Source organism: Chiloscyllium punctatum, chromosome 47 (assembly GCF_047496795.1).
Source record: "Chiloscyllium punctatum isolate Juve2018m chromosome 47, sChiPun1.3, whole genome shotgun sequence".
NCBI classification, from domain to species: domain Eukaryota; kingdom Metazoa; phylum Chordata; class Chondrichthyes; order Orectolobiformes; family Hemiscylliidae; genus Chiloscyllium; species Chiloscyllium punctatum.
The window spans coordinates 51,546,693-51,573,972 of NC_092785.1; the positions used below are offsets into that span (position 1 = coordinate 51,546,693).

Sequence of the window (27,280 nt, forward strand, 5' to 3'; positions counted from 1 at the left end):
GGGGTGAGTGCAGTGTTGAGTAGGGATCAGTCAGGGAGGGGGAGATTGCAGTGTTGGGGAGGGATCAGTCAGGGAGGGGGAGATTACAGTGTTGGGGAGGGATCAGTCAGGGAGGGGGAGATTGCAGTGTTGGGTAGGGATCAGTCAGGGAGGGGGAGATTGCAGTGTTGGGGAGGGAACAGTCAGGGAGGGGGTGAGTGCAGTGTTGAGTAGGGATCAGTCAGGGAGGGGGAGATTGCAGTGTTGGGGAGGGATCAGTCAGGGAGGGGGTGAGTGCAGAGTTGGGTAGGGATCAGTCAGGGAGGGGGTGAGTGCAGTGTTGGGTAGGGATCAGTCAGGGAGGGGGTGAGTGCAGTGTTGGGTAGGGATCAGTCAGGGAGGGGGTGAGTGCAGTGTTGTGTAGGGATCAGTCAGGGAGGGGGTGAGTGCAGTGTTGGGCAGGGATCAGTCAGGGAGGGGGAGATTGCAGTGTTGGGTAGGGATCAGTCAGGGAGGGGGTGAGTGCAGTGTTGGGTAGGGATCAGTCAGGGAGGGGGTGAGTGCAGTGTTGTGTAGGGATCAGTCAGGGAGGGGGAGATTGCAGTGTTGGGTAGGGATCAGTCAGGGAGGGGGTGAGTGCAGTGTTGGGTAGGGATCAGTCAGGGAGGGGGTGAGTGCAGTGTTGTGTAGGGATCAGTCAGGGAGGGGAGATTGCAGTGTTGTGTAGGGATCAGTCAGGGAGGGGGAGATTACAATGTTGGGTAGGGATCAGTCAGGGAGGGGGAGATTGCAGTGTTGAGTAGGGATCAGTCAGGGAGGGGGTGAGTGCAGTGTTGGGTAGGGATCAGTCAGGGAGGGGGTGAGTGCAGTGTTGGGTAGGGATCAGTCAGGGAGGGGGAGATTGCAGTGTTGGGTAGGGATCAGTCAGGGAGGGGGTGAGTGCAGTGTTGGGTAGGGATCAGTCAGGGAGGGGGTGAGTGCAGTGTTGGGTAGGGATCAGTCAGGGAGGGGGTGAGTGCAGTGTTGGGTAGGGATCAGTCAGGGAGGGGGTGAGTGCAGTGTTGTGTAGGGATCAGTCAGGGAGGGGGAGATTGCAGTGTTGGGTAGGGATCAGTCAGGGAGGGGGAGATTGCAGTGTTGTGTAGGGATCAGTCAGGGAGGGGGTGAGTGCAGTGTTGGGTAGGGATCAGTCAGGGAGGGGGAGATTGCAGTGTTGGGTAGGCATCAGATAGGGAGGGGGTGAGTGCAGTGTTGTGTAGGGATCAGTCAGGGAGGGGAGATTGCAGTGTTGTGTACGGATCAGTCTGGGAGGGGGAGATTGCAGTGTTGGGTAGGGATCAGTCAGGGAGGGGGTGAGTGCAGTGTTGGGTAGGGATCAGTCAGGGAGGGGGTGATTACAGTGTTGGGTAGGGATCAGTCAGGGAGGGGGTGAGTGCAGTGTTGGGTAAGGATCAGTCAGGGAGGGGGAGATTACAGTGTTGGGTAGGGATCAGTCTGGGAGGGGGAGATTACAGTGTTGGGTAGGGATCAGTCAGGGAGGGGGTGATTACAGTGTTGGGTAGGGATCAGTCTGGGAGGGGGAGATTACAGTGTTGGGGAGGGAACAGTCAGGGAGGGGGAGATTACAGTGTTGGGGAGGGATCAGTCAGGGAGGGGGAGATTACAGTGTTGGGTAGGGATCAGTCAGGGAGGGGGTGATTACAGTGTTGGGTAGGGATCAGTCAGGGAGGGGGAGATTGCAGTGTTGGGCAGGGATCAGTTAAGGAGGGGTAGGTTGTAGTGTTGGGTAGTGATCAATCAGGGAGGGGGAGATTACAGAGTTGGGTAGTGATCAATCAGGGAGGGGGAGATTACAGAGTTGGGTAGGGATCAGTCAGGGAGGGGGAGGTTGCAGTGTTGGGTAGGGAATAGTCAGGGAGGGGGAGGTTGCAGTGTTGGGTAGGGATCAGTCAGGGAGGGGGAGATTACAGTGTTGTGTAGGGATCAGTCAGGAAGGGGGAGATTACAGTGTTGTGTACGGTTAGAGGGAAATCAGCAGGGCAAAAAGGGGACATGAGATTGCTTTAACAATTAGGATTAAGGAGAATCCAAAGATCTTTTACAAATGCATAAAGGCCAAAGGGTCACTGGGGAGACAATAGGGCCCTCAAAGATCAAGACAGCCTGCACGTGGAGCTGCAGGAGATTGAGAAAATACCTAACAAGTATTTCCTGTCGAGAAGGAAATGGAAGATATAGAATAGAATGATGGTTTGAGAAATAGCATTGGAGAGTAGATGATGTCATCTTGCAAAATGTTCATATTACAGAGGAAGAGGTGTTGGATCTCTTGAAATGGTTAAAGATGGATAAATCACCAGGACCTTGTCAGGTATAATCTCGATCTCTGTGGGAAGCTAGAGAAGTGATTGCTGGGCCCAGTGCTGAAATATTTGTATCATCGATAGACACAGGTGAGGTGCCAGGAGACTGCAGGTTAAGCTAACTTGGTGCCACTGTTTAAGAAGGGTGGTAAGGACAAGCCAGGGAACTACAGACTGGTTCGCCTGACGTCAGTCGTGGGCACGTGGAAAGACGGATACATGAGGGACAGGAATTACATGTGTTTAGAAAGGCAGTGTATAATTGGGGATAGTCAGCATTGCATTGTGCGTGGGAAATCATGTCTCAAGATATTGAGTTTTTTGAAGAACTAACAAAAGGATTGATGAGGGCAGCGCGGTGGATGTGAGTGATATGGACTTCAGTAAGGTGTTCGAAATGTTTCCACATGGTAGATTGGAGAGCAAGGATAGATCTCATGGAATACAGGGAAAACCAGCCATTTGGATTCAGAACTGGCACGAAGGTAGAAGACAGAGGGTGGTTGTGGAGGGTGTTTTTTTCAGCCTGGAGACCTGTGACCAGTGGAGTGCCACAAGGATCGGTGCTGTGTCCACTACTTTCCATTAATGATATAAATGATTTGAATGTGAACACAGCAGGTATAGTTAGTAAGTTTGCAGATGACACCAAAATTGCAGGTTTAGTGGGCAGCGAAGAATGTTACTTCACATTACAACGGGATGGTGAACTGATGGGCCAATGGGCTGAGGGGTGGGAGATGGAGCTTCATTTAGATAAATGGGAGGTGCTGCATTTTGGAAAAGCAACTCTTGCAGGACTGATACACTTAATGTTAATGTCCCAGGGAGTGTTTCTGAACAAAGAGACCTTGGAGTGCAGGTTCATTGTTCCTTGAAAGGAGAATTGTAGGTCGATAGGATAGTGAAGAAGGTGTTTGGTATGGTTGTGTTTACTGATCAGTGCATTGAGTAGATGAGTTGGGAGGTCATGTTGTAGCTATACAGGACATTGGATAAGTCACTTTTGGAATATTGTGTGCAATTCTTGTCTCCTCCATATCGGAAGGATGTTGTATAAATTGAAAGGGTTCAGAAAGATTTACAAAGATGCTGATAGGATTGGAGGATGTGAGCTACAGGGAGAGGTGAAATGGGCTGGGCCTGTTTTCCCGAGAATGTCTGAGGCTGAGGGGCACCCATATGGAGGTTTATAAAACCATGAGACGAATCGATAGGTATAACAGACATATTCTTTTCCCTGGGATGGGGTAGTCCAGAACTGGAGGGCCCAGGTTGAGGGTGAGACGGGAAAGATATAAAAGGAACGTAAGGGACAACGTTTTGATGTGGAGGGTGTTGTGTGTATGGAATGACCTGCCAGATGAAGTGGTGGAGGCTGGTACAATTACTGCATTTAAAAGGCATTTGGATGGGTATATGAACAGGAAGGGTTGAGAGAGATTTGGGCCAAGTGCTGGCAAATGTGATGAGATTATGTTAGGATATGTGGGTGGTGTAGATGAGTTGGACCAAAGGCCCTGTTTCTGTGCTGTCCATCTCTCTGACTGTAAATGTTTTGTACTGTCCATTACCAGCCATACACTTCACTGTTTCCCCTGTTTACCTTGGTCAGTTCTCCTCTCAAACACATGTCAATGACTTTGGTTGTGATTGTTGGCTGTGCTTTATGGTCACTTTAAAAATCCATCATCTCGCTGAATTCCACTACACTACAATTTCCCAGAGGATATCTCAGTGGGACATTACTCCTTCCCTCAGCGTCATCACCCAACGGTCGATCTGAGATGTTTTTTTTATTTCAAAACTATACTTTATTCATAAAAAGATTTGATGGTCTGTACATTTGATCATGCCATACATATGTCCACATTTCCGAACACAGATTCGTATTTATCAATGTCATGAACAATCCTGTGCATTTTTCAATCTTGTACATATATTTGGCTGAGCCATCAGCAGAGCCCAAAAAAAAACAAAACGTCCGCATGGGCCCCCTGTTCTTCTTTAGGCAGGCCGATCTTACATGGTGGTCTTTCCCCACCGCGCCTTGGCGGCAGCTGCCCCAAGCTTCAGCGCGTCCCTCAACACGTAGTCTTGGACCTTGGAATGTGCCAGTCTGCAACACTCGGTCGGGGTCAACTCCTTCAGCTGGAAGATCAACAGGTTTCGGACCGCCCAGAGAGCGTCCTTCACCGAGTTGATGATCCTCCAGTTAATGTTCGTCTTGGTGTGAGTCCCGGGGAACAGGCCGTAGAGCACGGAGTCCCGCGTCACGGCGCTGCTCGGGACAAACCTCGAAAAGCACCACTGCATTCCTCTCCAGACTTCCTCTGCATAGGCACATTCCAGAAGGAGGTGTGTGACAGTCTCGTCCCCCCCGCAGCCACTTCGAGGGCAGCGTGCGGTGCGGCAGAGAGTCCGGGCGTGCATAAAGGATCTCACAGGCAGAGCCCTTCTCACCACCAGCCAAGCCACGTCTTGGTGCTTGTTGGAAAGTTCTGGCGATGAGGCATTCTGCCAAATGGCTTTGACAGTCTGCTCAGGGAACCGCTCGACAGGATCCGCCCTCTCCTTTTCCCGAAGGGTCTCAAGGACGCTATGTGCTGACCACTTCCTGATGGACTTGTGGTCAAAGGTGTTTTTCCTCATAAATTTCTCCACGAAGGACAGGTGATACGGAACGGTTCAACTACTCGGAGCGTACCGCGGCAGCGAGGCCAGGCCCATCCTTCGCAACACCGGGGACAGGTAGAACCTCAGTACGTAGTGACACTTGGTGTTTGCGTACCGGGGATCCACGCACAGCTTGATGCAGCCACACACAAAGGTGGCCATCAGGGTGAGGGTGGCATTGGGTGTGTTTTTTCCCCCATTGCACCGGTCTTTGTACATAGAGTCTCTTCGGACCCGGTCCATCTTTGATCTCCAAATGAATTGGAAGATGGCCCGGGTGACTGCAGCGGCACAGGTCCTGGGGATAGGCCAGACCTGTGCCACATATAGCAATACTGAGAGTACCTCACACCTGATGACCAGGTTTTTTCCCACGATGGAGAGCGACCGTTGCCCCCATCTGCCTAGTTTCTGTCTCATCTTCCTGATCCGCTCCTCCCAGGTCTTGGTGCACGCCCCAGCCCCCCCGAACCAAATACCCAGCACCTTCAGGTCGTCAGTCCTGACGGTGAAGGGGATAGAGGATTGGTCGGCCCAGTTCCCGAAGTGCATGGCCTCGCTCTTGCCTCGGTTTACCTTGGCCCCCGAGGCCCGTTCGAACTGGTCACAGATGCACACGAGTCTGTGCACGGACAGCGGATCCGAGCAGAAAACAGCGACGTCATCCATGTACAGGGAGGCCTTAACCTGCAGGCCCCCGCTGCCAGGAATAGTCACCCCACTCAGGCTCACATCCTTCCTGATGGACTCGGCAAATGGCTCTATGCAACACACAAACAAGGCGGGTGAGAGGGGGCATCCCTGCCTGACTCCAGATCTTACAGGGAAGCTATCTGATTCCCACCCATTGATTGAGACTGCACTGACAATGTTGGTGTAGAGCAGTCTGATCCAATTTCCGATTCCCTCCCCAAAGCCCATTTTGGAGAGGACATCCCTCATATATGTATGCAATATCCTGTCAAAGGCTTTCTCCTGGTCCAGGCTGATGAGGCAGGTGTCCACCCCCCTGTCCTGCACGTAGGCGATCGTATCCCTGAGGAGTGCGAGACTCTCAGAGATCTTCCTGCCCGGTACAGCACAGGTTTGGTCCGGGTGGATCACCGATCCCAGAGCAGACCTGACCCGGTTGGCGATGACCTTTGACAAGATTTTGTAGTCTGCATTTAACAGTGAGATCGGTCTCCAATTTCTAATTTCCTCCCTCTCCCCCTTCCGCTTGTAGACGAGGGTGATGATGTCTTTCCTCATGGATTCACTCATGGTACCTGCCCGGATCATACTGACATACACCTCCAGCAGGTCCTGGCTGATCAAGTCCCAAAGAGCGGAATAAACCTCGACCGGTAAGCCGTCGCTTCCGGGAGTTTTATTCTTTTCGAAGGACTCGAGGGCCTTGGTCAGTTCATCCAGAGATAGCGGCTGGTCCAGCCTCTCTCGTGTTCCGTCGTCTAGGACCTCCGTGATAGAGGACAGGAACGACTGGGAGGCCGCGCTGTCGGTTGGCTTCAAGTCATACAGGCTGGCGTAGAAGGATTTGCTGATCCTCATGACGTCAGCCTGAGATGACGTTACCGAGCCATCTTCTTTCTTCAGGCTGCTGAGCACGGAGCTCTCTTTGTGCACCTTCTGGAAGAAGAAACGTGAGCACGTCTCGTCCTGCTCCACTGAGCGGACCCTGGACCGGAAGATTATCCTGGAGGCCTCCGAGGCAAAGAGCGAGGCTTGCTGGCCCTTCACCTCCTTGAGGTCCTCCGTGACATCAACCCCCATCGTCTGCAGCAGGAGCAGGTTCTGCATACTTTCCTGGAGCTGGGACAGTTTTCCCCGCCTCTCTCTCGCCTCCTGGACATCTTTGAGGATAAAGAACCTCTTGATGTTCCCTTTTACCGTTTCTCACCAGTCCGCTGGAGATTCAAAGAGGGGCTTCATGGTTCTCCAACCTGCGTAATCCCTCTTGAGCTCTTCGATGTTTCCCGGGGTCAACAACTTAGTGTTCAGTTTCCACGTTCCCTTGCCCGCCCGCTGTTCGTCCTGTAGGTGACAGTCGGCCAGCAGGAGGCAGTGGTCAGAGAAGAACACCGGCTTGACGTCGGTGGATCTGACCGAGAACGGTCGATCTGAGATAGTCACCTCCCTGGCCGTTTGCACGACGTGTTATTCAAAGAAACACTGATAGAAACATCCAAAGAGGAGTTCGGAGAACATCCCTTTTGCCGATGTGACTGTCCCAGATTATATAAAGACTGAAGTCTCCCAAAATGGTCACAGTGCCTTTGTATTACACAGGAATACATTGGAATGTGGAACAGGGCTGAGCAATGAAATGCTGTTGGGCAGCCTCTAAACTGTTCTCCTGCTTGTGTTTTTGCCACGTGTTACCCAGAATCTGCATTCAGTCTGATTCAGCTGCATCATCTGAGGCCAAAGGCTTTCTCTGTAATGCCTTTGTTACCCATTACTGTCAGGGTTACCCATCCTGCACTCCCTGTCACCCCTCAAGGAGGTGGACAATAGAATATTCATGTTCCACCTTTTGTTCACCCTGTCACCACTAAATCTCATTTATCTCTGTGCCCCAGTCCATCCACCTTATTGCAGAGACGTTGTCCATTCCAAAAAAGAACATTACGATTGACTCTTTCCACAATTTCTTGTCACAGTCCAATTCACTGATGTACAGTTTCAGTTAAACTCTGTCTCTTTCTGTTCGTCTTCATCTACATTGCCATTTCTGTTTGGATTTGGAAAGCTCCTTTCACCTGAACCCTGGCCCTGCATCCTCTCTGTCAGTTTAAAGTCCTGTCCATAAGCTTACCGACATGATTGACCAGGACACTGATCCCAGCAGTGTTTTTTTTAGATTAGATTAGATTACTTACAGTGTGGAAACAGGCCCTTCGGCCCAACAAGTCCACACCGCCCCGCCGAAGCGTAACCCACCCATACCTCTACATCTACATCTACATTTACCCCTTACCTAACACTATGGGCAACTTAGCATGGCCAATTCACCTGGCCTGCGGGAGGAAACCAGAGCACCCGGAGGAAACCCACGCAGACACGGGGAGAACGTGCAAACTCCACACAGTCAGTCGCCTGAGGCGGGAATTGAACCCAGGCCTCAGGCGCTGTGAGGCAGCAGCGCTAACCACTGTGCCACCGTGCCGTGTTGTGTTTAATTCACTCATGGGATGTTGCTGTCTCTGGCTGGCCAGCATCGCATGTCGACCCCGAGCTGCTCTTGAGCTGAGTGCCTTGCTGGATCATTTCAGGGGGCAGTTGAGAGTCAACCCCATTGCTCTGGGTCGGGATTCATATGTCGGCCAGACCCGCTGTCTATAATAGATTTCCTTCCTAAAAGGATATTAAGCAGTCAGATGGGTTATACTGGACACTGGCATTAACATCTGGATGAACAGTCGGGTGAGAATAGCACGAGGCCATCACCTGTCCCACTCGTAGCTCACCTGTCACTGAGTACTGATCCCCGTGCACCATGAATCCCAACCCTTTCATCATGACCATTGTGTGATCCTGATACCTTCCTGCACTCTGGTGATATCACTCAGTATCTCTCCATGTGGTATCCCTCACTGTGTGGGTCGAATTGCTGCATCTGTCAGTGTCTCTCACACTTGCAGCTACTCCAGATCCTGAGCCAGTGGAATTCCCCATTCCAGAGAGACACAGCAGCACAGGCCAGGGATGGAGACTGGGATTTTCCAGATCCCGCACTGCATCAGTCTAACTTCCCATTCTGTCTGTTTCCCTGTCTCCTGTAGGTCATCAGGCTGTTCCTGTCTCAGCCGAATTCCTAACTCCTGTCTCGTCCATAACCACATCAAAGACGGTTGGTCAGCCAGACAGAGATGGAGAGGGAGGTCTGGAGCCTTCAGTGAATCCTGCAGTCAGTAAGATCACTCACAGGTAAACAGCTCAGGGAGGAGTTCGTGACCTTCTGTATTCAGACCCGGAAGACAGGACATGGACACATAGCTGGGTAAGGAACAGCTATATTCTAGGCTTCATTCACATCATCTTGTGAGGGACCTGCTTTCACCTCTGCTGGACTGGTCCTCACTGAGACATCTCTCTCTGACTCTCTGTCGCTTTTTCTCGATCCCCTCCCTCATTCCCTCACTCTCTATCTCTCACCCTCTCACTCTCATTCTCTCTCTCAGTCCCTCTCTCAACTTCTCTTTCTATCTCTCTTCCCCTCACTCACTCTCTCTCTCACCCACTCACTCATTCTCCACCTCATCCCTCTCTCTCACCTGACTCTCTCTCTCCCCCCCTCGCGTGCCTCTCACTCACGTCCCTCTCTCTCTAGCTCACCTTGTATCTCTCCCTATCTCGCTCTCCCCCTCTTTCTATCTTTCTCTCTCTCTCTTGTCCCCTTATCGCCTTCTCTCTCTCGATCTCAGACTCTCTCTCATTTCCGTCCCCTCACTCACTCACTCACTCACACTTGCACCTCTCTCTGTCTCTCGCTCACCCACTCTCTTGCCCATCTCTCTTGCTCGCACCTCGCTCTCCCCATCTCTCACCCTTCACTCTCTCTCTCCACTCTCTCTCATTTCCTCCCCATCTCTACCCCCTCTTTGCCCCCTTTCTCCCCCCCACTCTCTCTCCCCAATCACTCTCCCCCACGCTCTAACCCCTCTCTCTCCCCCTCCCCTCACTCTCCCCCTATTGACCCACTCTCTCGAACCCCCTCTCTCAGCCCCCTTCTCTCGACCCCCTCACTGTCCCCCCTCTCTCGACACACCTCTCACAACCGCTCCCTTCGAAAGCCCTCAGTCGACTACCCCCTCTCGACCCCCTCTCTCGACACCTGCATTCGACCCCTTTCTGTCCCGTTCTCTCTCTCTAATCCATCTCTCTCTAACCCCTCACTCTCCCCTATTTTTCCCCTTCTCTTTCCCCTCCTTTTCCCCCTTCTCTTTCCCCTTCTCTCTCCCCTATCTCTCCCCTATCTCTCCCGGTACCTCTCCCCTATCTCTCCCGGTACCTCTCCCCGATCTCTCCCCAATCTCTCCCCCAATCTCTCCCCCTTATCTCGCCCCTTATATTTCCCTCTCTCTCTGCCCCTCTCTCTTCCCTCGCTCTTTCTTCCCCCTCTCTTTCTTTCCCCCACCTCTCTCTCCCCCACCTCTCTCTCACTTACCTCTCTATCTCCCTCACCTCTCTCTCTCACCACCTCTCTCTCCCCTCTCTCTCCCCTCTCTCTCCCACTCCCTCTTTCCCATCACTCTCTCTCCCTCACTCTCTCCCACTCCCCCTGTCCCCCTCTCTTGCCCCCCTCTCTCGCCCCCTTCTCTCTCCACCCTCTCTCTTTATCCTTCTCAATACTCCCCTCTCTCTACCCCTGTCTCTCTACCCCCCGTCTCTCTCTCCTCTCTCTCTCCACTCTCTCCCCTCTCCATCTTCCCTCTCACCTCTCTCCGTCTCTTCTATCTCCATCTCCCCCCTCTCTTCCCCACTCTCTCCCCCGCTCTCTGTCTTCCCCCTCTGTCTTCCTCCCCTTTCTGCCACCCCTCTCTCCCCACGCTTTGTCTCTCGCTCCCCCCTCGCTCTCTCCCTCTCTCTTTTCCCATCTCTTGCCTCCTCTCTTGCCTCACTCGCACCTTTCTCTTTCTCCCTCTCTCTCTCCCCCTCTCTCTCCCCCACTCTCTCCCCACTCCTTGTCTCTCCCCCTCCCTCTCTCCCCCTCCCTCTCTCCCCTTCCTGTCCCCCCTCGCTCGCCCCCTCTTTTGACCCCCTCACTCTGTAACCTCACTCCCCCTCCCCCTCCCCCACTCACTCCTTCCCTCTCTCTCTCCCCCACTCTTTACCCCCCTCTCCCCCTCTCCCCACACTCCCCCCACTCAATCCCCCCACTCACTCCCCCACTCTATCTCCCCCCTCTCTCCCCCCTCACCTCTCTTTCTCCCCCTCTCCATCCCCTCTCTCTGTCACACCCTCTCTGTCTCCCCTCTCGCTCGTCACCCTCTCTTGCCCCTCGCTTTCTCGCTCGCTCTCCCCCTCTCCCTTCCCCTCTCTTTCTCCCTCTCTCTCTGCCCGTTTCACTCACCTCTCTCTCTCCCTCTACCTTGCCTCCTCTCTCTCTCCTGTCTCTCTTCCCGCTCTCTCTCCCCCCCCTCTGTCTCCCCATCTCTCTCTCCCCCTCTCCCCCTCTCTCTCCATCCCTCTCTCCCCCTCCTCTCTCCCCTCTCTCCCCCTCTCTCTCCCCCTCCTCTCTCCGCCCTCTCCCTTGACCCCTCTCCGTTGGCCCTACTCCCCTCTTTCGCCCTCCTTCTCTCTGCCCTTCCCTCTCTTCCCCTCTGTCTCTTTCCTCCTCTCTCTTCCCCTGTCTCTTTTCCCCCACCTCTCTCACCCTCACCTCTCTCTCTCGCCTACATCTCTCTCTCCCCACCATTGTCTCTCCCCCCACTTCTCTCTCTCTCCTACCTCTCTCTCTTCCCGCTCTCGCCCACCTCCCTCGTCCCCTCTCTCTCCCCTCTCTCTCTCTCCCCTCTCTCTCACCTTTCTCTCACCTCACTCCCCCCTCCTCCTCTCTCTCTCCCCCTTTCTCTCTCCGTCTGTCTCTCTCTCTACCCACTCACTGTCCCTTACTCGCTCTCCCCCATTCTCTCTGCCCTCCTGTCTCCCCCTCCCTCTCTCCCCTTCTCTCTCTCCCACTCCCTCTGTCCCCCTCTCTCGCCCTCTCTCTCACCCCACTTCTCTCCGCCTCTCTTTTTATCCTTTTCACTACTCAACTTCTCTACCCTCTCTCTCAACCCTTTCTCTCTCTCTGTCTATATCCCCTCTATCTCTCCCCTCTCCATCTTCTCTCTCCCATTCTTTGTCCCCCCTCTCTCCATCTCCCCCTCTCTCTCTCCACTCTCTCCCAAGCTCTCTGACTTTCCCCTCTCTACAAGCTCTCTCATCCCTCTCTCGCCACCTCTTCCCCCTTTCTCCCCTCTCGCCCCTCTCTCCCCCTCACTCTTTCCCCTCCCTCTCCCCCTCTCTCTTTCCCCCTCTCTCGCCCCAATCTCTCGCCCCACTCTCTCTACCTCTCGCTCTGCACCCTCTCTCTCTCCCCCTCTTTGTCTCCCCCCTCTCAGTCCCCTCTCTCTCCCCTCTGTCTCCTGTCTCTCTCTCTCCCCCTCTCTCTCTCACCCCCTCTCCCTCCCCACTCCCTTTCTCTCCCTCTCTTTCTCCTCTCTCTCTCTCCCCCTCACTTCCCCTTGTTATCTCCCCTCCCTTCTCTCCCCTCCCTCTCTCCCTCTGTCACACCCATCTCTCGAGCCCCTCTCTTACTGCCCTTCCCTCTCTCCCCTCACTCGGTCAGCTCACTCTCCCTCCCACTCTCATTCCCTCTCACTCCCTCGCTCTCCCCGCGCTTCACCCTCTCTCTACCCCCTCTCTCTATACCCCCTCACTCTGTCTCCCCTTCACTTCACTAACTCTATCCCCACTCTGCCACCGAACCTTCTCCCCTCTCTCTGCCTCTCTCATCCCCTCCTTTTCTCACCCTCTCACTCTGCCCCACTCTATCCCGCACTTTCTCCCTCATTCTCTACCCTTTCTCCCACACTCTCTCCCCACACTCTCTCCCTCCACTCACTCCCCCATTCTCTCCTCCAGTCTCTTCCCCACTGTCTCCCCCATCTCGTCCCTTCTCTCTCCCCCACTCTGTCGCGCCATCCTCTCTCACCCACAAATCTAGCCCCCACGCTCTCACCCCCACTCTCTCGTCCGGTCTCATTCTCCCCCTCTCTCTCACCCTCTCCCCCCTCTTTCCCCCCCCACCACACACTCTCTCTCTATCTCTCCCCCTCTCTCTCTCCCCGCTCACTCTCCCGCTCTATCTTCCCCCTTTCTCTCCACATACTCTCTCTTTCTGCCCCCTCTCCCCTCTCTCTCCCCACTCTCTCTCCCCCTCGTTATCAACCTCTCTCTCCCCCTCTCTCTCCCCCCTCTCGCCCGCTTTCTCATCCCCATCTCGCCCCCCTCACTCGCCACCCTCTCTACCCTTCTCTCTCTCCCCGCTCTCTCTACCCCTCTCTCTCGCATTGTCTCTCTCACCCCTCGCCCCTCTCTCTCTCCCCCTCTCTCACCACCTCTCGCCCGCCTCTCATTTGGCACTCTCACTCTCCCCATCTCTCTCCCCATCTCTCTCCCCTCTCTCTCCCCGCACTCACTCGCACTTTCTGCCCCCTCTCTAACCCGGTCCCTCGCTCCCTTTATCTCCCTCCCCCTCTCTCTCCCTCCGTCTCTCCCCCCTCCCCTTCGCTCTCCCCCTCTCTCCCCCTCTCTCCCCCCCGACTCGCCCCTCTCTGTCCCCCACTCTCACCCCTCTAACCCCTCTCTCCTCTCCCTATCTCTCCCCCTCCCTCTCCCCTCTCTCTACCCCACTCTCTCATCCCCTGTCTCTATGAGATCTCTCTCTACCCCGCTCACCCTCTCTCTACCCCTCAAACTCTCTCTCCCCCCTCGCTCTTCACTAACTCTGTCACCTAAATCTCTCGCCTCTCTCTCTCTCTCCGTCTATCACTCCCTACCTCTCTCACCCTTTCACTCTCCCCTCTCTCTCCCCTCTCTCTCCCACACTCTCACCCCTTTCTTTCCCCCTCTCTCCACCTCCCTCGCCCCCTTTGTCTCCTTCCAACTCTCTCTCCCCGTCTCTCCCCCCTCTCCCCGTCGCTCTCCCCGTCGCTCTACCCGTCTCTCTCCCCCCTCTCTCTAACACCCCGCTCTCTTACCACTGCTCCCTCAGTCCGTCTCTCTCACCTCCCTCTCTCCCCTCTCTCACCCTTTCTTTCTCTCTCTCGCCCTGTCTCTCCCACACTATCGCTCCCCCTCTCTCTCCCTCTCACTCTCCCACACTCTCTTCCTCCTTTCTCTCCATGCAGTCTCTCTCTCTCTCTCTGCCCCCTATCTCTCCTGTCTCTCTCCCCTCTCTCCCTGCTCTCTCTTCCCCACTTTTTCTCCACACTCTCTCTCACTGCCCCTTCTCACCCTCTGTCTCGCCCCCTCTTTCGCCCCCTCTCTCTCCCCTCTCTCTACCCCTCTCTCTTGCATCCTCTCACTCCCCCTCTCTCTCCCCTCTCTCTCCCCTCTCTCTCACCCCCTCTCATCCCCCTCGCCCGCCTCTCTCACTCCCTCTCGTGCTCCCTCTCTCCCCTTTCTCTCCCTCTCACTCTCGCCATCTCTTTCCCCATCACTCTCCCCATCTCTCTCCCCCCTCTCTCCCCACGCTCTCTTGCCACTCTCTCACCCCCTTTCTGTCCCACCTCAACCTCCCTCGCCCCCTTCGTCTCCCTCTCCAGTCTCTCCCCCTCTCTCTCCCCTCTCTTTCCCTCTCTCTCTCCACCTCTCTCTCCCCCTCTCCCCCTCTCTGCCCCCTCTCTCTCCCCCTCTCTCTCCCCCACTCTCTGCCCGCCTCTCTCTCATTCCCCGCTCTCTCACCTCCGCTCTCTCACCCCCGCTCTCACGCCCCCTCTCCCCTGTCTCACCCTTACCCTCTCTCCCCCCCTTTATCCCTGCCCTCTCTCTCCCTCTCACTCTCCCGCTCACTCTTCCCCCTTTCTCTCCACACTCTCTCTCTCTCAGCCACCTCTCTCTCCACCTCTCTCTCCCCCTCTCCCCCTCTCTCACCCCCGCTCTCTCATTCCCCTCTCTCGCCCCCTCTCTCACCCCCCTGTCTTACCCCACTCTCTCGCCACCCACTCTCGCCCTCTCTCTTGTCCCTTCTCTCGACACCTCTCGCTCTCCCCCTGTCTCTCCACAATCTCTCCCTGTCTCTCTCCCCGTCTCTCGCCCTCTCTCTATTCCTTCCCTCTCCCCCTCTCTCTACTCCTCTCTCTCGCACCCTCACTCTCTCCCTCTCTCTCTCCGCTCTTTCTCCCCTCTCTCTCACCCCATCTCGCCCCCTTGCCCGCTTTTCACGACCCCTCTCGTGCGCCCTTTCTCCCCTCTCTCTCCCTCTCACTCTCCCCATCTCTTTCCCCATCTCTCTCCCCATCTCTGTCTCCTCTCTCCGCCTGCTCTGTCCCCCCTCTCTCACCCCCTTTCTATCCCCCTCTCTCCACCTCCCTCGCCCCTTCCTCTTCCTCCCCTCTCTCTCCCCGTCTCTCCCCCTCTCCCCCCTCTCTCCCCTTCTCTCTCCCCCACCCTCTCTCCCACCCACACTCTCCCGTCTCTCTGTCCCTCTCTCTCTCACCCCCCTCACACACCCCCACACTCTCCCCATCTCTCTTCCCCACTTTCTCCTCCCGCTCACTGCCCCCTCTCTCCCTCCCTCCCCCCACACTCACCCCCACACTCACCCCCACACTCTCCCCATCTCTCTTCCCCCACTTTCTCCCCCCCTCCCCATCTCTCCCCGTCACTCTCCCCGTCTCTCCCCCTCTCCCCATCTCTCTCCCATTCTCTCTCCCCCTCTCTCTCCCACCCACTCTCTCCCCTGTCTCTCTCCCTCTCTCTCTCACCCCCTCACACACGCCAACACTCTCCCCATCTCTCTTCCCCCACTTTCTCCCCCCCTTTCTGCCCCCTCTCTCCCGTCTTCTCTCACTCCCTCCTCCTCCCCCTCTCTCCCGCTCCCTGTCTCTCTTCTCTCTCTCTGTCTCTCTTCCCCCTCTCTGTCTCTCTCTGCCGCCTCTCTCTTCCCCCTCTCTCTCCCCCTCCCCTCCTCTCTCCCCTTCTCTCTACGGTCTCTCTCAACCCCTCTCTCGGCACCTCTCACTCGCACCCCCTCTCTCTACCCCTCACTCTCTCTCTCCCCTCTCTCTTCACTAACTCTCTCCCCCACTCTGTCACCTAACTCTCTCCCCTCTCTCTCACTCCCTCCCTCCCTAACCCTCTCCCTCCACCACTCTCTCCACCACTCTCTCCCCCCACTGTCTCTCCCCATTCTCTCTCCAAACTCTCTCCCTCTCTCCCTCCACTCTCTGACCCCCTCCCTCTTCCCCGTCCCTCTGTCCGCCTCTCTCTCCTCTCTCTCCCCCACTCTTCCCTCTCTCTCCCCCACTCTCCCCACTCTCCGTCTTCCACTCCCTCTCCCCTCTCTCTACCCCAGTCTCTCACCTTCTCTCTCTATCCCATCTCTCTCTACCCCGCTCACCCTCTCTCGCCCCTCTCTATCTCCCCCTCTTTCTCTCTCTCGATTCTCTGTCCCTCTCACTCTGTCCCCCTCTCTCTGGCCACCTCCCTCTGTTACCCTCTCTCTCCTTTTCTCTCCCCCGACTCTCCCCTCTCTCTCCCGCACTCTCCCCCCTCTAACACCTCTCTCCCCTCCCCCTCACTCCACCCTCCCTCTCCTCCTCTCTTCCTCCCCCACTCTCACCCCCACTCTCTCCCCACACTGTTTCTCCCCACTCTCTCTCCCCAATATCTCCCTCACTCTCTCCCCACAATCTGTCTCCCCTCCTTCTCTCCCCATCTCTCTCTCCCCTTCTCTCTCCCTCCACTCTCTGTCCCCATCCATCTTCCCCTCTCTCTGTCCGCCTCTCTCTCCTCTCTTTCCCCCAACTCTCCCCTCTCTCTCCCCCCCACTCTCACCCTCTCTCCCTCTCCCCTCCCTCTCCCCTCTTTCTACCCCACTCTCTCACCTCCTCTCTCTGTCCCATCTCTCTCTACCCCGCTCACCCTGTTTCTCTACCCCTCAAACTCTCTCCCCCTCTCGCTCTTCACTAACTCTGTCGCCTAAATCTCTCCCTTCTCACTCCCTCTCTCACTCCCTCCCTCTCACTCTCCCCTCTCTCTCCCTGCGCTCTCTTCCCCTCTCTCACCCCCCTTTCTGTCCCCCTCTCTCCACCTCCCTCGCCCCCTTCCTCTCCGCCCCCCTCTCTCTCCCCGTCTCTCACCCGTCCCCGTCGCTCTCCCAGTCGCTCTCCCCGTCACTCTCGCCCTCTCTCTCCCCCTCTGTCTCCCCCCTCTCCCCCACTCTCTTCCCACAACTCTCCCCTGTCTCTTCCCTCGCTCTCACCCCCTTTCTGTCCCCTCCTCCCCCTTCCTCGCACCTTCCTCTCCCTCCCCCTCTCTTGCCCCATCTCTACCCCCTCTCTCCCCATCGCTCTCCCCGTCTCGCTCCCCCTCTCTCTTCCCACTCTCTCTTCCCCCACTCTCTCCCCCTCTTTCTCCCCTCTCTCACCCCCCACTCTGAACCTCTTTCTGTACCCCCTCTCTAACCCTCCCTCGCACCTTCCTCTTCCTCCCCGTCTCTCGCCACGTCAGTCTCCCCCTCTCACTCTCCTCTCTCTCTCCCCCACTCTCTCCCCATCTCTCTCCCCTCTCTCTCCTCCCGCTCTCAACCTCTTTCTGTCCCCCCTCTCTCACCCTCCCTCGCACCTTCCTCTCCCTCCCACTCTCTCCCCCCTCTCTCCCCCCTCTCCCCCTCTCTCCCCCTCTCTCCCCCCTCTCTTCCCCCGCTATCTCCGCCTCTCTCTTGCCCTCCCCGTATCTCTTCCCCCTCTCTATCTCTCTCTCTCTGCCTCCTCTCTTTCTTCCCCCGCTCTCCACACTCCTCTCACCCCTCTAACCCCTCTCTCCCCCTCTCCCCTCCTCTCTCGCCTTCTCTTTACCGTCTCTCTCACCCCCTCTCTCTACTCCTCTCTCTTTCACCCACTCTCTCTGTCTACACCTCACTCTCTCTCTCTCTCCCTCTCTCTTCACTAACTCTCCCCCAATCTGTCACCTAAATCTCTCCCCTCTCTCTCACTCCCTCCCTCCCTAAACATCACCCTCCCCCACTCTCACCCTCACTCTCTCTCTCTGCACTCTCTCTCTGCACTCTCTCTCCCCACTCTCTCCCCCACTCTGTCCCCACACTCTCTCTACCCCTCCCTCTCTCCCCCCTCTCTCCCCCTCTCTCTCCCTCCACTCTCTGTCCCCCTCCCTCTGTCACCCTCCCTCTGTCCACCACTCTCTTCTCTCTGTCCCCCACTCTCCCCCTCTCTCCGCCTCCCCTTCTCTCTCCCTCCCTCTCCCCTCTCTCTCTACCCTGCTCACCCCCTCTCTCGACCCCCAATCTCTCTCTCCCTTTCTCTCTTCACTAACTCTCTCTCCCACTCTGTCGCCTAAATCTCTCCTCTCTCTCCCTCTCTCAATCCCTGCCTCTCATGCTCACTCTTTCTCCTCTCCCTCCCCACTCTCTTTCCCCACTGTCTCCCGCACTCTCTTCACCCACTCTCACACCATCTCTCTCCCCTCTCTCACTCCCCCCTCTCTCCACCCCTCTTCCCCCTCCCTCTCTCACCATCTCACTCTCCCCCTCTCTCTTTCCCACTCTTTCCCCACTGTCTCCCCCAATCTCACTCCCCCTCTTTCTCTCCCCCTTTCTCTGCCCCCTTCTTTCTCCGCCCCCTTCTTTCTCCACACCCCCCTGTCTTTCCCCTTTTCTCAACCCCCACTCTCCCCCTCTCTCTCTCCCCCTCTCTCACACCCTCTCTCTCACACCCTCTCTCTCCCCCTCTCCCCCTCTCTCGCCTCTCCTTCTCACCTCTCTCTATCACCCTTTCTCTCTCCTCCCATTCTCTCTCCTTCTCTCTTCCCTCCTCTCTTGCCCCTCTCTCTCCTCTCTCTCACCCCCTCTCTCTCCTCCACTCTCTCCCCCACTCTCTCCTCCACACTCTCTCCCCCTCTCTCTAGCCTCTCTCTCCCTTCTCTCTCCCCCCTCCGCCTCTTTCCCCAACTCTCTCTCTACCCCCTCTCTCCCCCTCTCTCTCGCCCCCACTCTCGCTCCCTCTCTTGCCCCCCACTCTTGCTCCCACTCTCGCCCCCTCCCTAGCCCCTTCTCACACCCTCTCTCGCCCCCAATCTCGCCCCCACTCGTCTCCACTCTCTCCCCTCTCTCTCACCCCCTCTCTCTCCCCTCTCTCACCCCCTCTCTCACCCCCTCTCTCATCCCCTCTCTCACCCCCTCTCTCACACCATCTCTCTCCCCCCTCTCTCACCCCCCTCCCCCTCCCACTCTCCGACCTCTCTCGCCCCCCTCTCTCTCTCTACCCTCTCTCTCCCCTCTCTCTCTCTTCCACTCTCTCTACCCCCTCTGTCTCTCTCTCTCCCTCGCTCTATACCCTTGTTTCTCTACCCTTTCTCTCTCTCCCCTCGCTTTCCACCCCTCTCTTTCTCCCCTCTCTCCACCTCCCCTCTCTCCATCTCCCCACTTTTTCACCCCACTCTCTCTCGTCTCTCTCCTTCCCCTCTCTTTCTCCCTCCCCTCTCTCCCTCCCCTCTCTCGCTCCCCGGTCACTTACGCTGCTCTCTTACCCCAATCACTTACCCCAGTGTCTCCCCCTTCCCTCTCTCAATCCCTCCCTCACTCACCCCCTCACTCTCCCCATCTCTCTCCCTGCCCATCTCCCCCGCTCTCAGCCCACTCTCTCCCCTCCTCTCTCTCCCCCCTCTCTCCCCCTCTCTCCCCTCTCTCTCCCCTCCTCTCTCCCCTCCTCTCTCCCCTCCTCTCTCTACCCTCCTCTCTGTTAGCCCTCTCTCCCCCCTCTGTCTTCCCCTCTCTCTCTCCCCACTCTCTCCCCTCCTCTCTCTCCCCTCGTCGCTACCCCCCCACCGTCTGTCTCCCCCCTCTCTCAACCACTGTCTCCCCCGTCTCTCTCCTCTCTCTTGCCCCCCTCTCTGTGTCCCCCTCTCTCTCTCTGTGCCTCTCTCTCTGTCCCACCCTCTCTCTGTCCCACCCTTTCTCGGTTCGTCCCCTCTGTCCCCCTCTCTCTTTCCTCCTCTTTGTTTACCCGCTCTCTCTGCCCCCCTCTTTTTATCCCCCTCTCTCTTTGCCCCCATCTCTCTGTCCCCCCCTCTCAATAGCCCCCCTCTCTCTGTACCCCCCGCTCTGTCACCCTCCTCCCTGTCCCCACTCTCTCTGTCACCCTCTCACTCTGTCCCTCCCTTCCCTCTGTTCCCATCTCTCTGTCCAACCCTCTCTCTCTGTTCCCCTCTCTCTGTCCCCCCACTCTGTGCACCCCTCTCTCTGTCCCCCTCTCTTCCCCCTCTCTCTACCCCTCTCTCTCCCCAGTCACTCCACCCTCTTTCTCCCCCCACTCTCTTGTCCCACTTTCTCTCTCTCCCCCTCTCTCTCTGATCCCCCATCTCTCTCTGACCGCCCCCTCTCTGACCCCCTTCCCTCTCTCCCCTCTTTCTTTGCCCCTCCCTCTCTCTGTCCCCCTCTCTCTCTCTCCTTCCCCCCTCACTCTCATTCTCCCCTCTCTCTGGCACCCCCTCTCTCTGTCCCCCTCTCTCTGTCCCCCTCTCTCTGTCCCCACTCTCTGTCACCCCTCTCTCTTCCCCCTCTGCCCCCCTCTCTCTGATCCCCTCTCCCTCCGTTCCCTCCTCTCTCTGTCCTCCTTTCTCTGCACCTCCGTCCCCCCGCTCTCTGTCCCCCTCTCTCTGTCCCCCTCTCTCTGTCCCCACTCTCTGTCACCCCTCTCTCTTCCCCCTCTGCCCCCCTCTCTCTGATCCCCTCTCCCTCCGTTCCCTCCTCTCTCTGTCCTCCTTTCTCTGCACCTCCGTCCCCCCGCTCTCTGTCCCCCTCTCTCTGTCTCCCTCTCTTTGTTTCTCTGTCTCTGTCCCCACTCTCTCTGTCCCCGTCTCTCTTTGTCCCCCCTCTCTCTGTCCCCCCTCCCTATCTGTCCCCCCTCTCTCTGTACACCCCTGTTCCCCTCTCTCTGCCCCCTCTGCCTCCCTCTCTCTGTGACCCCCACTCTCTCTGTACCCCGACCTCTCTCTGTCTCTCCCGCTCTCTGTCCCCCTCTCTCGGTTCACTCTCTCTCTGCCCCTCCTTCTCTCTGTCCCCCCACTCTCAGTCTGCCCCCTCTGTCCCCTTCTCTCTTTCCCCCTCTCTCTGTCCCTCCCTCTCTGTCCCCCTGTCCGTCCCTCTACTGCATCCCCGTCTCTCTGTCTCCCATCTCTTACTGTCCCCACTCTCTCTGCCCCCTCTCCCTGTCCCACCTTCACCCTGTACACCCCATCTTCCCCCCTCTCTGTCCCCCCTCTCTCTGTACCACCACTCTCTGTCCTCCCTCCCTCTCTGTCTCCCTCTCTCTCTGTCCCCCTCTCTCTTCCCCACCCCTCTCTCTGTCCCCCTCTCTCAGTCCCCCTCTCTGTCCCCCGCTTCTCGGTCCCAGCCCTCTCTCTGTCCCCCTCCCTCTGTCCCTCTCTCGGTCCCTCTCACTCTGTCCCCCTGACTCTGACCACACTCTCTCTGTCCCCCCTCTCTTTCTGTCCCCCCTCTCTGTCCCTCCCTCTCTCTGTCCCCCCTCTCTTTACCCCTCTCTCTGCCCCCCATCTGTCCCCCCCGTCCCACGTCTCTGTCCCCTTCACTCTCTGTCACCCTTCTCTCTGTCCCCACTCTCTCTGTTCCCCCCTCTCTCTGCCCCCATTTCTGTCCCCCTTCTCCGTCCCTCCCCTCTCTGTCACCCTCTCTCTGTCCCCCCTCTCTGTCACTCCCCTTCTCGCCTTCTCGGTCTCAGCCATCTCTATGTACCCCCTCTCTCTGTCTCCTCACTCTCTCTGTCCCCCCCTCTCTCCATCCCTCTCTCTCTGTCCCCCTCTCTCTCTGTCCCCCTCTCTGTCCCCATCTCACTCCGTCCTCTCTCTATTACCTCCCTCTCTGTTCCCCCGTCCCGCCCTCTGTCCCCCACTCTCTCCATTCCCCACTCTCTGTCCCCCTCTCTTTGTCCTCCACTCTCTCCAGCCCCCACTCTCTGTCCCCCACTCTCTGTCCCCCACTCTCTCTCCCCCCCTCTCTGTCCCCCTCTCTCTCACGTTCTCTCTGTCCTCATCTCTCTGTCCCCCTCTCTTTCTGTCCCCCACTCTGTCCCCAAGCGCTCTCTTTCCCCCTTGTCTCTGTGTCCCCCTCTCACTCCGTCCTCTCTCTCTCACCTCCCTCTCTGTTTTCCCTTTCCCCAGTCTGTCGCCCACTCTCTCCCCCATCCCCCCTCTGTCCCCCACTCTCTCCATCCCCCACTCTCTTTCCCCGCTCTCCATCGCACTCTCTCCCACCACCTCTCTCTGTCCCCCTCTCTCTGTTCCCCCTCTCTTTGTCCCCCACTCTCTGACCCCTCTCTATACACCCCTCTCTCTCCCCATCTCTCCCCACCTCGCTCCCCCCACTCTCTTGTCTCCCCCCTCTCTGTCCCCCTCTCTCTCTCCCACCCTCTCTCAGTCCCCACTCTCTCTGTCCCCCTGACTCTGACCTCTCTCTCTCTGTCCCCCTCCTTCCTCTGTCCCCCTCTCTCGGTCCCCCTCTCTCTCTCTGCCCCCCCATCTGTCCCCCCTCTGTCCCCATCTCTCTGTCCCCTTCATTCTCTGTCCCCCTTCTCCCTGTCCCCATTCTCTCTGTTCCCCCTCCCTCTGCCCCCATCTCTGTCCCCCATCTCCGTCCCTCCCCTCTCTGTCACCCTCTCTCTGTCCCCCCTCTCTCTGACCCCCCTCTCTGCCCCCCCTTCCCGCTTTCTCAGTCCCAGCCCTCTCTATGTACCCCCTCTCTCTGTCCCCTCAGTCTCTCTGGCACCCCCTCTCTCTATCCCGCTGTCTCTGTCCCCCTCTCTCTGTCCCCCTCTCTCTGTGTCCCCCTCTCACTCCGTCCTCTCTCTATTACCACCCTCTCTGACCCCCGTCCCCCCTCTGTCCCCCACTCTCTCCATTCCCCACTCTCTGTCCCCCTCTCTCTGTCCCCCACTTTCTCCATCCCCCACTCTCTGTCCCCGACTCTTTGTCCCCCACTCTCTGTCCCCCGCTTTCTGTCCCCCTCTCTCTGTTCCCCACTCTCTGTCTCCCTCTCTCCGTCCCCCTCTCTTTGTCCCCCTCTCTCTGTACCCCCTCTCTCTCTGTCCCTCTATCTCTGTCCCCCTCTCTGTCCCCCTCTCTCTGTCACCCTCTCTCTCCTGTTCTCTCTGTCCTCATCTCTCTGTCACCCTCTCTCTGTCCGCCTCTCTCGCTATCCCCCTCTCTGTCCCCACGCGCTCTCTGCCCCTCCGTCTCTGTGTTCCCCTCTCACTCCCTCCTCTCTCTGTCACCTCCCTCTCTGTCTACCCGTTCCCCCCTCTGTCCCCCACTCTCTCCCTCGTCCCCCCCTCTGTCCCCCGCTCTCTCGCTCCCCCACTCTCTGTCCCCCCTCTCTCTGTCCCCCTCTCTCTGTCCCCCTCTGTCTGTCCCCCACTCTCTGTCCCCCTCTGTCTGTCCCCCACTCTCTACCCTACTCTCTCTGTTCCCCCTCTCTTTGTCCCCCTCTCTCTGACCCCCTCTCTCTGTCCCCCCTCTCTCTGTCCTCCACTCTCTGTCCCCCACCGTCTGTCCCCCTCTCTCTGTCCCCCTCTCTCTGTCCCCCACTCTCTGACCCCTCTCTATACACCCCTCTCTCTCCCTATCTGTCCCCTACCTCACTCCCCCCACTCTCTCTGTCCCCCTCTCTCTGTTCCCTCCCTCTCTGTCCCCCCTCTCTCTGTCCCACCCCCTCTGTACCCACTCTCTCTGTCCGTCCCCTCTGTCCCCGTCTCTCTTTCCTCCTCTTTCTTTCCACCGCTCTCACTGCCGCCTTTTTCTGTCCCCCTCTCTCTTCGCCCCCATCTCCCTGTCCCCCTCTCTCAATATCCCCTCTCTCTCTGTCCCCACTCTCTCTCTGTCCTCCTCTCTCTGTCCCCCCAGCTCTGTCACCCTTCACTCTGTCCCCAATCTCTCTGTCACACTCTCACTCTGTCCCTCCCTCTCCCTCTGTCCCCATCTCTCTGTCCACCCTCTCTCTCTGTTCCCCTCTCTCTGTCCCCTCTCTCTCTTCCCCCTCTCACTACCCCCTCTCTCTCCCCTATCACTCAACCCTCTCTCTCCCCCCACTCTCTTGTCCCCACTCTCTTGTCCCCCTCTCTCTCTCTGTCCCCTTCTCTCTCTGACCCCCTCTCTCACTCTGACCGCCCCCTCTCTGTCCCCCTTCTCTCTGTCCCCCTCTCTCTCTCTCCATCCCCCCTCTCTCTCTTTCTCCCCTCTCTCTGGAATCCCCTCTGTCTGTCCCCAATCTCTCTCTGTCCCCACGCTCTTTCTGTCACCCCTCTCTCTTCCCCCTCTGCCCCCCTCTCTCTGACCCCCTCTCCCTCTGTTCCCTCCTCTCTCTGTCCCCCTTTCTCTTCCCCCCCAGTCACCCCGCTCTCTGCCCCCCTCTCTCTGTCCTCCTCTCTCTGTCCCCACTCTCTCTGTCCCCCCAACTCTCTCTTGTCTCTCCCGCGCTCTGTCCCCCTCTCTCGGTCCCCTCTCTCTCTGCCCCTCCTTCTCTCTGTTCCACCGCTCTCAGTCCACCCCCTCTGTCCCCTTCTCTCTTTCCCCCACTCTCTGTCCCACCTCTCTCCATTCCCCTGTCCCCCCTCTACTGCGCCCCCGTCTCTCTGTCTCCCCTCTCTTACTGTCCCCACTCTCTCTGCTCCTTCTCTCTGTCTCCCCTTCTCCCTGTACCACCTCTCTCTGTCCTCCCTCTCTCTCTGTCCTCCTCTCTCTCTGTCCCCCTCTCTCTATCCCTCCTTCTTTCTGTCCCCCTCTCTCATTCCCCCTCTCTATCCCTGTCCTCCCCCCTCTCTGTATCTCCCGCGCTCTGTCCCCCTCTCTCGGTCCCCCTCTCTCTCTGTCCCCCTTCTCTCTGTCCCCCTTCTCTCTGTCCCCCTGCTCTCAGTCCGCCCCCTCTGTCCCCGTCTCTCTTTACGCCTCTCTCTGCCCCCCCTCTATCTGCCCCCCTCTCTCTGTCCCCCGATTTCTCTGTCCCCCGGTTTCTCTGTCCCCTTCACTCTCTGTCCCCCTTCTCCCTGTCCCCACTCTCTCTGTTCCCCCTCTCTCTGCCCCCATCTCTGTCCCTCCCAGCTTCGTCCCTCCCCTCTCCGCCCCTCCCATCTCTCTCCCCCCTCTCTCTGACCTCCCTCTCTGTTCCCCACCCCCGTCCCGCCTTCTCGTTCTCAGCCCCCTCTATGTACCCCCCTCTTTCTGTCTCCCCACTCTCTCTGACCCCCCTCTCTTTCCCTCTCTCTCTGTTCCCCTCTCTCTGTCCCCCACTCCCTGTCATCCCTCTCTGTCCCCCTCTCTGTCCCCCTCTTTCTATCTGCCTCTCTCTGTCCCCCTCCCTCTGTTGCCCTCTCTCTGTCCCGTTCTCTTTGTCCCCCCTTTCTCTCTGTCCCCCTCTCTTTGTCCCCCTCACTCTGTCCCCCTCTCTCTGTCCTCATCTCTCTTTCCCCCTCTCTCTGTGTCCCCCATTCACTCCCTCCTCTCTTTGTCAACTCCCTCTCTGTCCCCCCGTCCGCCCCCCGTCCCCACTCTCTCCATCCCCCACTCTCTGACCCCCCTCTGTCCCCCAGTCTCTCCATCCCCCACTCACTGTCCCCCACTATCTCCGTCCCCCAGTCTCTGTCCCCCTCTCTCTGTCCCCCACTCTCAGTCCCCCCCTCTCTGTTCCCCATCTCTTTGTCCCCCTCTCTCTGTGTCCCCCTCTCTCTGTTCTCCCTCTCTTTGTCCCAATCTCTCTGTTCCCCCTCTCTCTCTGTCTCCCTCTCTCTGTCCCCCACTCTCAGCCCCCACTCTCTGTTCCCCGGCTCTTTGTCCCCCTCTCTCTCTGTCCCCCTCTCTCTCTGTCCTCCTCTCTCTGTCCCCCACTCTCTGACACTTCTCTCATTATGTCCTCCCCTATTTCTCTCTCTCTCTTCCTCACCTTAGCTCTCCCTTGCCTCTCGCTCTCTCTGTCTCTCCCTGCTCCTTCACTCTCTCTCCACTTCTCTCACTCTCGATCCCCCTACCTCAGTCTCTCTTTCTCCCCACCTCCCTCTGTTTCTCTCTGACTAAATCTCTTTCCCTCCGGCACCCCCTCCCTCTCTGATGTAATCTCTCTCCCTGACGCGTCCCTCTCCCTCAGATCCAGAGATTGGGGAGGGGGGTAGTCCCCATTAAACAACTGAAATCCTGTCCCACTCATGACAGGAAATGTGGAGGTCAGGTTGGAGTGGGGGGGATCAGAGGGAGTTAAACCCAGCTCCTGAGCTCAGGGCGCGGTGCCCTCTCCTTCCCTGAGAACCAGGACTTGGGGCTGAGTCTGTCTCTCTCCAGCTCAGCTTCTCCAACACAAAGACACACAACAACATCGGTCACTCTGCTGCTCGGCACGCTTTAATCAACATTTTTATTGGTTACAAATGGAAGTGATGGATCCAGTCAGTGGGATGGTGCCTTTTCTCACTGGTCCCAGAGTTGTGAGAAACATTGAAATGTTTCCCTGTAACCCTCTTGTGGGATAAGGATGGACAAACCAGCGCTACCCTCAGTCTGTTACCAGAGTGACAGGCTGCTCCATCGCTGAAACACTGAACTGAAATGAGAAAATCCCGAATGGATTGATTAATGAGGGAATTTGATGGATGGATGGATTTGGGTGAAGGGATATTTCAGCACATTCTTCAGCTGCTGCCTGAACTTAGTCTGGGTCACGGCATAAATCGCGGTGTTTGTGCAGCAACTGAGGAGCTGCAGCATGAAGCCCAATTCCTGCACAAAGAGATCGAGATACACAGACCGATACCCAATAAACCACATCCGTCTCCATATAGAAAACAGCATTAACGTTGACCATAACAGGATGAAATTGGCCGAGATCACAAACAGTAAAATGATGGATTTTTTTCGGTTTCTCATTTCAGTGTCAGACTGAGCGTCCCCATTGGTGTGAGCGCGGAGTCTCCTGCGGGCTCTGCTGGTCACTATAATGTGTCTGACGGTGAGAACATTGAGCAGCAGAATCAGGAGAAATGGGACACACGGGGTTAGAATGTGGTGGAGGGACTCGATTGTGACCCAGACAATGGAGGATTGAACAGCGTCTGTTGCATCACAAAACCAGGGGCGGTTCACCAGCCAATACCGAGCCTCGAGCATAAAATACCAGAAAATGTTCTTTAAACAGTTCAGCACAGTCACTGCTCCCAGAACCACAGCCGCCGTTTTCTCACTGCAATATTTACTTTTCAGCTTCTGGCAACAAATGGCCACAAACCGATCAAAGGTGAAAGTGACGGTGAACCAGACAGAGCAGTCAGTGGCTGCATAAAGCAGGACGGCGTGGATATTACACACGGGGACGGAGTACCTCAGGAAATAAAACTGTTCCTCATAAACAATGGGAATGTGTCTCAGGATCAGGTCGAGGATAATGACCAGGAGATCCGCCGCTGCCATGGCCCCCAGGTATCGTCTGACACATGGAGACAATCCACAATCTTTATAAAGCAGGACGTAGATGGTCACTA

General features: G+C 57.2%; 1 long non-coding RNA gene across 1 annotated transcript in view; it reads left to right on the forward strand.

Annotated features, from left to right (window-relative positions):
• Positions 1-27,059, forward strand: part of LOC140468478 (uncharacterized) — a 59,175-nt gene extending 32,116 nt beyond the window's left edge. Inside the window, exons 3-4 of the long non-coding RNA XR_011955664.1 lie at positions 8,804-9,021; positions 27,003-27,059. This is a non-coding gene — a long non-coding RNA (uncharacterized lncRNA). The remainder of the gene's footprint in view (positions 1-8,803; positions 9,022-27,002) is intronic.
• The last annotated feature ends 221 nt before the right edge of the window (positions 27,060-27,280 follow it).